At 58.4% G+C, this 10,012-nt stretch overlaps 1 long non-coding RNA gene across 1 annotated transcript in view; it reads right to left on the bottom strand.

The window, feature by feature from the left end:
- Positions 1–3,884, bottom strand: part of LOC115290429 — a 7,599-nt gene extending 3,715 nt beyond the window's left edge. Inside the window, exon 1 of the long non-coding RNA XR_003908078.1 lies at positions 3,805–3,884. This is a non-coding gene — a long non-coding RNA (uncharacterized LOC115290429). The remainder of the gene's footprint in view (positions 1–3,804) is intronic.
- Positions 3,885–10,012: the final 6,128 nt, after the last annotated feature.

Genomic DNA, 10,012 nt, shown 5'->3' with positions numbered 1-10,012 from the left:
GAAAATGAACTGAGGGTTGAAGGGGAAGGGGGAGGGGGGAAAAGAGGTGGTGGTGATGGTGGAGGGCACTTGTGGGGAAGAGCACTGGGTGTTATATGGAAAACAATTTGACAATAAAATATTATGGGAAAAATTTTTTTTTCAAAGAGGTAATTAGGGTAAACTGAGTTCACCAGGGCAGGACTTAACCCAGTGTGACTGGTATCCTCAAGAAGGGCAGCAAGGACACAGGCCGGGGGACGGCCTCCTGAGGACACAGGGACGGGGCAGCCATCCGCAAACAAAGAGAGAAGTCCCGGAACGAAGCAGGTTGCCGGCACGGGCCCCGGGAGCTGCCATCGAGGGCCGCTGTGCCATCGAAGGCTGCCGTTTGCTGCCGCCTGGACCCCTGGGCAGCCAGTCCTGTCTCTGCGCAACAGTCACCCCAAACTCCACGGTGCTTTGTCTGTGAGCCCTCGCAAGGTGAGCGGGGCCTGTTTGAAATGGCAGACACAATAGTGACATTTATCTCCCTCGTGCTAGCCCCCTGGGCACGGGGACCCAGGGCTCTCCAAGCGTTCTGCACCACAGCCCCTGCCTGTCTGCCCGGCTGTCACCTCCTGCAGCAGGTTGGCTAGGCCCCGTCACCCCCATTCTGCTCCATCCTGGGGCCCAGGGACGGGGACTGTGATCAAAGCTGGGCACCCTCAGGCCAATGGCCACCAGGAACGGAGGGCGGTCTCAGAACTGATGTCTGCAGTCTGGGTCCTGGCCGTGCGTGAGGAGACAGAGGGGACATTTTCCTGGACGTGTCCACGAGAACGTCTCCTCCATGCAGCCGCAGTGTGTGATAAAGCACAGCTCAGAAGACCCAGAGCCTTCCAGAAACACCAGCCTCAGAGAGGGGTGCCCGGGGCCGGGACCCCAGGTGGCCCTCTAACCTTCAGCTTTGTGAGGCACGTCTGTCCCCCTCCGCCTCCCCGCCACACACAGTCACTGACTGCAGACACACTCCTTCCCACACACCTTAGCGTGACTGTCGTCAGACCCCAGAAGCATGGAAGGCATGCTCAGCGCTCACGCCTACACTCACCACTGGGGCCACAAGTCCTCAGGACACTGGTCCATGTGTCCTCTCTCCAGCCACGGGACCACGACCCTACTTTTACGTATCTCAAAGTAAGTTTCGGACGTGTCCTTCACTAGAGTTCAGTGTCGGTTTATAGCTCTTTTTTCAAACTCTACCCTTTAAATGTAATAATGTCCGGGGTGATTCTTGTCTTTCGAATCTCAGGATACTGCTGAGCCCGAGTGGAAGTGCCGCTCGAGGAGCTAAACCGGGCTGGAAGTCCTGTCTGCGGCAGGACCCGTTCCCGTCGGCATTGACACGGACGGGCCTGGATCGCATCGGACACCGTCGACCCCACGCCTCCTTAGTACATGTGAGGGGAAGAAGGCGGGGTCCACAGCCCGGCGCTTGCTTCCGAGAAGGAAGAACTGAACTCGGAGCCGGGCTCTGCGTCTTCTCTTTCCTGAATGCCCTGCCCTTGCCCAGCATGAGCGGGAAGGCGGGTCACCGGGAAGGAGCCCTCCGCCCCCCTGAGCCCCAGAACCGCTGCGTGTCACGCCCCCCTGCCACCCCCCCTGCTCCAAGCACCTGCTCCTTCTCAGAAGCTGTCCAGTGCCTTGCGGCTTCCGGCGGTGGCTGTTGAGCAAGTGCCTGCAGATTTCTCTTCACGCCGTTTCAGTGACGCTCAGGACGGATAACTGTCCCCACCACCAGCCCCACCAAGAGTCCTGCGTGCCTGGCACACGGTTCCCATGGTGTCTGAGCAAAGTGTCTTCCCCACAGCATGGGGGGGGTGGATATGTCACACACAGAGTGTCCTCTTGCACTTCCTATGAAAAGCTACCACAGCCTGCCAAGGTCACGGCCATGGTGAGATTAGTGTCCCAGCCTGTTTGCATTTCCCAGATGTGGTATTTTAAACAAGAGGACAGGAGCCACGGGCGGGAGAGACAAGGACGCGGGGCTGCCGGGGTGCCTGGCCCCTCGAACTCTCACCAGCCGGGTGCAGAGGAGGTCGACCCACAGTCCCTGGGGCACAGGGCGCATCTCCTCATCGTGCCCCGACTTGAGAAGAAGGAGCCACTCACACTCAAGTCCTGGGTCCCACCTCCCTCTCCAGACCTCCCGCCAGGTCACTGGGACGACCCCCACTCCCCTCCCTCGTCTGTGGTCCCCACGGGGCCACACGTGCTGTGACACTTGGCACCCATGACCCTGTCCATTCTGCTCCTCATGAGTGCAGCGGATGTGGAACTGACTTGGTCCTGAGCCATATTGGGACAGGATTTCCAGGTCTTCGCTCCCTAGAAACGTGACCTCCTCAAGGACCGCCACCATCCCACGTGACAGAGGCCACGGCTGGAACTGGAAGAAGTTATACAGGTTTCCTCTGAGGATACCCAGCGGTAGAGTGAAAGACTCCGAACCCTACTTCTGGGCTTTTCTGCCCTGTGTCTCCCTCGCTCCCTCTGTTTCTGTTAACGGGTGTGATTATTTGTAAATGAGCTGACGTTACCAGGCGCTGCCGTGTGCCAGCCAACTGGTATGACACCTGACCCGGGCTACCACGGGCCACCAACTTAGAAGATGGGTCTTCCCAGCACTCCCACTGCACAGGTGGTCAGACTGAGGCCCGATGCGGCAGGGGGTGGCAGGGACCGAGCCAGACCCCGTGCTGGGTCCGGATCCGGCCTAACCACCTAGCGCTGGCTTCTCTGGAAGCTGGGCTCAGGGACGGAAGGGAAAACAGGAGACCTTAAGGAGCGGAGATGTCGCTGCCGCAGAGCTAACGGTCCCCGAGGATACCGGCAGGGGGCGGGGCTCCGGAGACGGCCTGCCCAGCGTGGGGCTCGTGATGGTCCGTCCGTGGCCTTGTTACGTGGCTGGGGCTGACCTCTGCCCACGACGGCAGTTATGGCCCTTAGTCTACTTGCTGGGGCAGAAGTGACACCGACGTGAAGGGCACCGGCAGGTTCAGACGGTGGCGCCAGGGGCCCCGACATGGCTGTCAGCACTTCTGGCGCCCCAGGTTACTTGCTGGTGCCAGTGGATCACCAAAGACCCGTTCCCCCCGCCCCAGGGGGGACATCAGGGGCAGGGCTGGGGGGAGGGGCAGCAGGCCTCCATGCCATCGAGTCCCCTCATACAGACCCGGTGTGGGAGTGCCAGGCAGGCGGCTCCGGGCAGCACCCCCACGGCACCCGGAGCCAGAGCCTTCTGGTCCGGGCCCGGAAGCAAATGCAGTCCTGTGTCACCTAATACGCTAACGAGTCATTAACGAGATGTTGACCAACACTTGAGACTGGCCAAGAGCAGGGCAGCCAGTGTACCACTTCCCTGACCTTCAGAGCCACACGCAGGCACGGCCCAAGGGAGGTGCCGGCAGGGAGTGTGCGTGTGCCCCCGTGCCCCTGGGAGCGTGCGCGCTGAGTCTGCGGGTGTGCGTGCCCCTGGGAGCCTGCGCACCGTGAGCGCCTTGGCCGGGCCGGCCGCTTGAACACGGATTCGGCTCCGCAGACACAAACAGAACCCCGTCGCTCGCAAGGCTGGAGGCCGCGGTCCAGGATGGGCGCGCCGGGACCGCCTCCTCTGGCGCAGGCTGGTCGCCGGGTCCTCCGCCGTAGAAGGGACCTGGGAGCTGGGGGGGAGGGGGGGTGCTCCTTGAGAGGAACGCTCAGCCTATCACGACCCCCCGGACCCGAATCACCTCCCCAGGCCCCGCCCACAAACACTGTCGCATTGAGGGATTTCAGCACCTGAACTTTGGGAGGACGCGGCATCCAGACCATAACAGTGCGTGTGCGCGTGTGCGTGTTTCCGTGCGCGTGCGCGCGTCTTCTCCCAGTGTGCGCGCACGCACGCGCGAGCGCGGGGCGGCGGTGGCGCAGGAACGGGCCGGGCCTTCCGTCCGCGGGGCCGCCCGCTGGGGATGGGGCTCCGGAGGCGGAGGACCCACTGGCTTTCCGTGGAGTGTGCTGCCCCCTGGAGGGAGGGCGGCGGCAGGCCCGGAGAGGGTGGCGGTCGTTGGCGCTGGGGGTCCTGTCCCCACGCGGGGGCGCGGCGTGGGTGGGCGCTAAGAGGCGCCCGCTGGCTCGGTTCTCCCCAAACAGCCGCCTCCTGCGTTCAGAGGGCTGGCTGCGCCGCCGGCCCGGCTCTGTCGCCCCCGGGTGCCCGCGGAGCCTGGGGGCGCATCCGCCTCTGCCGCGCACCGGCCAGCAGGAGGCGAGCCGGTTCTCTGAAGGGGGACGAAGCCCCGTTCGCTTGTCTGACAATCCCGCGCCCCACGCCATGCCCTGGATATCACCGCAGCCTTCGCGGGATGCGGGAGGGCCTCCCGGAGGGTTCCCCCAGAGACACCCGCAGGCTCACAGCGCACACCTCACACCCGCAGGCTCACACTTCCGTCTTCCACCAAGATAGTCCAAGAAAATGGCATTGTGCCTTTGTGAGGCCAACCAATTCTAAGAGCAAACTTCTCCCTGCGTCCGCGTGCTTCCAACGTGCACCGTGCCCTTGTACGATGATGGTGATGGTCATGATGGTGGTGGTGATGGTGGTGGTGATGGTGGTGATAATGATGATGATGATGATGGTGGTGGTGATGGTGATGAAGATGGTGATGATGGTGGTGATGATGGTGGTGATGGTGGTGATAATGATGATGATGATGATGGTGGTGGTGATGGTGATGAAGATGGTGATGATGATGATGATGATGATGGTGATGATAGTGGTGGTGATGATGATGGTGATGATGGTGGTGATGATGGTGATGAAGATGGTGATGATGGTGGTGGTGGTGGTGATGAAGATGGTGATGAAGATGGTGATGATGGTGGTGATGATGGTGGTGATGATGGTGGTGATGATGGTGATGATGGTGGTGATGATGGTGATGAAGATGGTGATGATGGTGGTGGTGATGGTGATGATGGTGATGTTGGTGGTGATGATGATGATGATGAAGATGGTGATGATGATGGTGATGATGGTGGTGGTGATGATGGTGATGAAGATGATGATGATGGTGATGAAGATGGTGGTGGTGATGATGATGATGGTGGTGATGATGCTGGTGATGGACACTCCTGCTCCCGCACGTCTCACAGGCTGCAGGGCACGTGTTGAGGGACGAGGGGTGTGCAGCTGCCCCCTAGGCCAGCCAGTGCCCTGGTCAGCGGAAGGACAGCTACCGCTGAGCCGCCCTGCTCGGGCAGCTCTCTGCCCTTATCCGCCCTCCGCTGCTCACCCTTCTGCGAGAAACCCGGCCCTCCTCAGCCCTGGCCTCCCGAGGGCAGCCCCGCAGGACACAGGAAGAGGCTGCCGGCTCAACCCGAGGGCAGCAAATGTGCCCTGATCCCTGCTCTCTAACCACCTGGACTTTATGAAGCCCCCCCCCCAATGCTTGTGGTGCCCACCACCCAGCGTGGGCTTCTCAGATCCCTAAACAAGCAAGGTAAAGGCAACAACAAAGGAAAAAGTCACAAAGTGACCTCTCAAAGTGATGGGGAACCTCAGGTGGCAGGGACACTCGCCAACATTAGAGCCTTCTTTTTCTTTTTCAGTTTGTTTTTGAGAGAGAGAGAGAGAGCAGATGGGAGGAGAAGAGAGAGAGAATCCCAAGCAGGCTCCACACCGCCAGCGCAGAACCCGATGCGCAGCTCAGACTCACGAACCGTGAGACTGTGACCTGAGCCAAAATCAAGAGCTGGAGGCTTTCCCAACTGAGCCTCCCCAGGCGCCCCGACACTAGATCCTTCTTGGTATGGCCCCGGCAGGGAAAATAAACGTTGCCGTGAGAGGCACTGATGAGAGAAGGCTTTGGAAGGGTGCAAATAAAACTAGTCAAGCCCTCTCTGTGTTCCTTTCTAGGTTATAGACTCGGGGGGCGCCTGGGGGCCTCAGTCGGTTAAGCGCCCGACTTCAGCTCAGGTCACCTCTCAAGGTTCGCAGGTCGGGCTCTGTGCTGACGGTTCAGAGCCTGGAGCCGGCTTCCAATGCCGTGCCCCTCCCCCACTCGCGCTCTGTCTCTCAAAAATACATCAATTTTTTTTTTTAAGTTTTAGACTCAGACCACAGGGTTGAGGATGTCGTATTCACGAGAAAAACGACCAGAAGTGCCGCAGGGGTCCGTCCGTCCTGGGGAGACGCACCCCCTGCATCTCTGACAGCTGCCAGAGGACCCTTTCCTAGTAAGCAGGTGGCACGTGGCTCTGCCTCAAAACCACGGTCTCGCTCTAATTTCTCAATCCGTAGGCCTTCGCAGGCTGCGTCAGCGGCCTCTTACTGATAAGAGACCGTCGCAAAACCTACTGCTCCAAACCACCACGTGCAATCACAGTTTCCAGAAGAGTCGGGCCGGGTGTGTGTCGGGATGTAGGTCTTCCTTCTCGCCAGGTGCAATGAGGCCAGCAGATAGGAGACGGCCACCCCCTGGCAAGCCCTCCTCAGACCCCAGGAGGAGGCCGCCACGCCTGCCGTGGGGCCGCAGACGAAGCCCCAGGAAGAGGCTCTGACCTCTTGGACTGACCTTGGACTCCCCAGCCTCCAGGACGGCAAGAAATGAAGTTCATTGTTTATAAGCCCCCGTCTGTGACAGCTCTGCTGCAGCAGCCCGGGCGGACGAAGACGTGTGCACCCTCTAGGAACTGGCCAGCCCTGGGAGGGGCAGCCTCTCCAAGGTCAGCAAGGCCCCCAGGGTCAAAACGTCAGGAAACACAGACAACCGTGGTATGATCGACACAAGGTGGTAATGGACTGAGAGCTGGCGGGTAGCCGGAGGCCCGGGTCCTCCTTACACAGTCTCTGCACAGGGCCGCTTGGGTGTCCGTGTGACATGCACCTGGCTTCCTACAGCATGTGTGACCCCAGAGAGAGAGCCAGGAGGAACTGCGGGGACTGTCTGTGGCCCCATGTCTGGAATGACACGCCTGTGCCGTCCGTGGAGGAGCGCATCCCGGAGCCCAGCCCTCTCTGCAGCGGACGGGAACTGAGCTCCGCCTCTCGAAGGGGAGAGAAAGAATCTGTGGATGCTCTAGAAAACCACCAGGCAGGCAGAGCCTCTGTTTCCAGCCCCCGAGGTCTGCACCGCCCCCAGTGCAGGCACGGGGCACCTCCATGGGCCTTTTGAGCAACCTTCTTGGTCTGCCCAGCCCTCCATCCCCATTATCTCGGGAACACCGTCCTCAGCCAGCTTCAAGGCCACCTGCTCCGTGAACCCCGCCCAGAGCCCTTGTCTGGCACAAGGAGGTACTTACCAGGATCGCCCCGGATGTGAGTGAGGCCCAGAGCATGTGACACTAAAGTCAGAGAGTATGTGCTTTTCTTTATAGCGAGGCGGTGGCTCCTCGAAGGGAGACACTGACACACTGACACCATGTCCCCAGCCTCTGTCCCCTGGGGGACGGCTGAATTATGTATTCTGACTAAAGGAATGACTGGGGGGAGTTAAGTGGTCAGTCTCTGGAAGCATGTCCAGGGCCGCCCCGGGAAAGGGCAAGGCTCCCACCTGTGTGTTCGCTGTGTCCTCCGAACACCAGGCGTCCTGTGCCCACGTGCTCCTGTGAACCTCCCGGCACCGGTCTGCTCTGGTTCAAGGCATTTGTCCCTTGTCCTACTGTGGCCCAGTCTCATTTCCCTTGGGAACTTGGCCCTTTTGGGTCCTCCGGCTCGATTCACTGCCTGCAGCCCGCACAGCTTTCCTCGGGTGATCCGTCCATCCTTAGGCAGGGTCTTGTGCTGTTGTCTGGCCTCAATCGCTGATCCCTCAACTGCCCCCCCCCCCCAGCAGGCCCGTGCCTTCCGCCCCTCAGGTCTTCAGTGCTTTGACACGGAGCTTCCAGCACCTGCCCGTGGGGGCTGATGGGGATTTTCAGCAGGATCACCGCTGAGAGCAACACCTTCTGCCAGTTGTGTGAAGATTGATTCCAGCTGCGCAGAGTCCTTGCCATTTTTCAAGAAGAGCAGAGACGTGGGGAATGTCCCCAGGTGGGCATCACAGTCCCACTGTGCCCTGAAAGTGGGCACCACAGTCAGCATAGTGACTTCAGTCACAGGTACCATGACGCTTGGCGAAAGGGCCTGGGGAGCCCCGGCAACGGCCCACGTTTCTCTTTGCAAAAGGGCTCCGTGCTTTAGGTCCATTACGCCAGGCAGTCGCGGCACACTGTGACAGGCAGGGCAAGGCTGTCCCTTTGTTAACAAATACATGGAGGCCCAGGGAGAGTAAGTGACCTGCTCAGGCCGTAACTGGGCTCTGTTCCTTCCTTCACCCCATGGAGGCCTCTATTTGGCCTGAGCAGAAGCGGTCGACAGGAGGACGTTTTCACTGGCTACAAGGACTCGCAGAATGTCGTAGTAAATCGGGAGGAACTGACGTGTCCTGTGCCCTGTAGGGCACGACCAGTGCCAAAAAGGCACAAGAAAGGCAAGGCTGGCCAACAGAAGAAAAACATTCGAGAAACACGACGGACTGGGGATGAACCGGGCTGCCCCGTCCCGAAGGAAGGTGCTTGAAATGGTTAGCATTTAAGTAGATGCTAAAGTAGATGCTGCCTACAGATCGTCTGTCAGACCTACAGAGGGGTCCAGGGGAAGCAACGGGGTTGATCAAATTCTCACATTCATGCAAGTGGCAGACTGAGTGGAACTTTCTAGAATACCACGTGTGTTGAAATACTGCCTGCAATACACAACGTGTAATCTATGCCAGTGTAAAATATTCCTACGTGTGTGTGCTGGCGTGTGCCCATGTGTTGCGGGAACCCAGGCGTGCCTGTGATGAGCCAAGTGTGGCCAGTGCTGTGTTGGTAGAAAGGAAGGTGCAGGCAGCAAAGACTGAAGACAAAAGTGGAGACACTTCTTTTTTTTATATTTTTAATGCTTTTTATTTATTTTTGAGAGACAGAGGGAGACAGTGGAAGCAGGGGGGGTCAGAGAGAGAGAGAGAGACAGGGAAATACAGAATATGAAGCAGCTCCAGGCTCTGAGCTAGCAGTTAGCACAGAGCCCGATGCGGGGCTCAAACCCATGAACCATGAGATCATGACCTGAGCTGAAGCCGGATGCTTAACTGACTGAGCCACCCAGGTGCCCCTAGAGACACTTTTTAATGAAAATCTTCTAACAACCTCTTTGTTTCTTTTTTTTTTTAATGTTTTATTTTTGAGAGAGAGAGACAGAACCTGAGCAGAGGAGGGGCAGAGAGAGAGAGAAGGAGACACAGAATCCGAAGCAGGCTCCAGGCTCTGAGCTGTCAGCCCAGAGTCTGATGTGAGGCTAGAACTCAGGAACTGTGAGATCATGACTTGAGGCGAAGTCAGACACTTAACTAGCCACCCAGGCACCCCTAACCTCTCTTTGTTTTTTCATATGCTCTCCAGCCACCGTAAGGTGGGGTTGCCAGCTGAAAACACAGGCTCCTCTTGAACTTAGCTCAAGAGCTCCTGGACCAGGTACACTCTCGGGCCTCATCCATCACTCAAATTCTACGGTTCCGTGGATTGATCAGCAACTATTCCTGTGACTGCTGACACACTGTAAGAGTAGTGCTTCTCCACATGTGTCCACAGGCCCCCTGTGGGCAAAGCTGGGCACTAAGCATTAGTGGCTCCCCGCAAATGACGGTCTGTGTGACTATGTAGACACTCACTTGACATATGACTGAGGACCAATCACCGGTAATCTAATGAGAGGAAACGAAGAGTTTTTTCAGTAGAAATTTGTAAATGAAAGTTGCCACCTTTCCAGAGTGCCCCGAAAGTGCTACTGCAGCATTGTACTAAAAACTCTGGCCCCAATGTCCTGTTTGACATGTTCTAGAATTCAGAAAATGTCGGGACTCGAGCAGAGGCTGTTGTGCGCAGTTCCTGTGCTCTAAGCCCGTGTTCGCATGACCAATTTTCACGTTCTCATAAATGTATTTGTGGGGACCTGTTAAACTCTCCACGATTTAGTGACTCAAAG

Source organism: Suricata suricatta, chromosome 4 (genome assembly GCF_006229205.1).
Source record: "Suricata suricatta isolate VVHF042 chromosome 4, meerkat_22Aug2017_6uvM2_HiC, whole genome shotgun sequence".
In the NCBI taxonomy this organism is placed as follows: Eukaryota; Metazoa; Chordata; class Mammalia; order Carnivora; family Herpestidae; genus Suricata; species Suricata suricatta.
Note: the sequence above shows the minus strand (reverse complement) of the source record. Positions and strands in the feature narration are given on the sequence as shown.